The sequence below is a fragment of the Palaemon carinicauda genome, chromosome 45 (genome assembly GCF_036898095.1).
Source record: "Palaemon carinicauda isolate YSFRI2023 chromosome 45, ASM3689809v2, whole genome shotgun sequence".
Lineage (NCBI taxonomy): Eukaryota > Metazoa > Arthropoda > Malacostraca > Decapoda > Palaemonidae > Palaemon > Palaemon carinicauda.
In genome coordinates, this window is record NC_090769.1 from 2,169,729 (window position 1) to 2,172,228 (window position 2,500).

The 2,500-nt window shown below is 34.4% G+C and overlaps 1 long non-coding RNA gene across 1 annotated transcript in view; it reads right to left on the reverse strand.

The window, feature by feature from the left end:
* The window catches only part of LOC137634605 (uncharacterized), a 69,947-nt gene that overhangs the window by 66,356 nt on the left and 1,091 nt on the right, over positions 1-2,500 (reverse strand). The gene's annotated exons all lie outside the window — the stretch shown is intronic.

Below are 2,500 nucleotides of genomic sequence, written 5' to 3' on the forward strand. Positions count from 1 at the left end.
GTCACGCTAGTCTATGTAAAGCGATAAGACCTATGATCTAATGATACAGTGCTCAAGCTATTTATTTCAGGGACCATGTTCGATCAAAGGCTATCGCTCATACGTCCACCCATTTGTAAGTGGGTTTAAACATCTGCTTTAGTTAGGAAAAGAATTTGTGGTTAAAAACCTCTCCGTTATTGTTTTAGATTGCTTGGCCCTTACGGCCTGAAACAGGCTCTTGCACACTAGCAGCCCGCAGAGAAACCTCTCCAATATGGCGTTGCTAAAATACTAGAAAACAAATCTCTTGACGTCCCATTCCCATCCAGGCGATTGTGTATGGTAGAGAAAAATACACATTTCAATACACATAACTATGAAGATACATTAGTTATACATAAGCCTATTTGGAAAGATCACTGACATTTTCTATTCTTTCGTCAAATTAACCTGCCATGTGGTAGGGAATTCAACAGCTAAAAAGCCAAAGTTTAACCTTTAGGGCTTCTCACCTCTTGCTAGCCACCACCTGGGTTATCGCTTGCACGCTCTGACCAACATATGGTGTGCTCGGCGAGGTTGACAGTTAGCTTAATAGGGCATTGTACTCATCGTCATGTTTATTATATCAAAGACATTTACTGAGGAATAAAGATTGAAGTCTCTTCTGTTTGAAATAAATATTTTTGATTTTGGGAAATATGATTACGGACGCTTAATTTTTCACATGATTCGTGGACGTACACATAATAATAATAATAATAATAATAATAATAATAATAATAATAATAATAATAGTTATTATTATTATTATTATTTATTATTAATTGCTAAGCTACAAAGCTACGCTCCTAATTGAAAGAGCATGATGCTATAAGCCCAAGGGATCCAACAGGAAAGAATAGCCCATTGAGGAAAGTAACCAAGGAAATAAACAACAAGAGAAGTAAAAACAAACAAATTAAGTAAATAATTAGTTTGCAGAGCGGGAAAAAATAGCCTAGTGAGGAAAGAAAACAAGGAAATAAATAAACTACAAGGGAAGTAATTACAATCAAAAGAAGTAAAAAAACAAAATTCCAGAGAGAGAGAGAGAGAGAGAGAGAGAGAGAGAGAGAGAGAGAGAGAGAGAGAGAGAGAGAGAGAGAGAGAGAGAGAGAGAATGATAAGAAGAATGTAACTTTAAACCTCTCCCTTCCCTTTGAGCAGCAAGTCTCCCTGCTTCTCTCCCTCTCTTCCCTTTCCGCTGCAAACACACCCTTCTTCTGCAGATAATAAGAATAATGACAACCCGATACTGAACAACGAAAAGTCATTTACCAGATTTCTTTTACACAAAGTAAAACATTAAATCACAGGAAGTGTATTTGGCAAAGAGATGCGAGTGGGGGAGTGGGGGTAGGGAGGGTAGGGGGTTGGGATGTTTTCTTTTTTTTTTTGGGGGGGGGGGTTGGACTGGGGCAATGGAGTAGGATGTGGGGTTAGTTCTAGATTTCAATACAGGTGGCGTCTTTGAACAATTTCGTGTATTAATTATTATTATTATTATCATTATTATTATTATTATTATTATTATTATTATTATTATTATCAATATTAATATTAATATTAACATTATTATTATTATTATTTCTTGCTAAGCTACAGCCCTAGTTGGAAAAGCAGATCAGTTAAGTATTGTGACTTTCAATTTTCATTAATAATTTTTTATTTTATGATTGAAGATTTTTACGAGTATTCCATTGAGGTATATAATCGAAATCTTGACTGTACGGTATCCAAAATTTCAACGAGTTAAACATATAATGATGCATTTTCTCAACTTATGTTCGTTCTTCAAGAATGCATTTAGCTCATGTATTGCAATTAATTCTCGGGTAAGACATTTTCAGTTCGTATTCATTTTTTGACATGACGAATAATTCACCGTTTATTTGGAAATGGATTATTTTAATAATTTAAAAGCTAAGTTTATAGGGTTGATATTCTAAAGGGTTTCCGTATTCTTAAGGTCACAATTCACTAAAAATTATATATTTTAAATTTTTGTGTCACTGACAAGTGGAAGACATCGTCAGTGACAATTTAGTTATTACAAACAACAAAAACAACAGCAACAACAACAACAACAGTTCTCATTTATGTCACAATTCACTAAAAAATATATTCAAAATTTCTGTGCCACTAACAAGTGAACACAGTGACAATTTAGTTCTTACAAAAACAAAAACAACAGCAACAACAACACAACAACAACAACAGTTCTCATTTATAAATCAAATGAATTCACAAGTCGAAAACCACAACAAATTAAACCGATGTTGACTCCCTTTCTAATTGACAAGTTTATCAACTACTGCGTTTGTTTGCCTTTCAAGCAAATCAATCACTAACAGCAACTGATTGCACGGTCTTAAGATAGCCAAGGAAGCTCAGTGTAGTTTTCCTCTACAACGCAACACTAGGAAAAAATTATTAAAACTTCAGAATTCACGAAATACGCTCCCACACCGTCGTT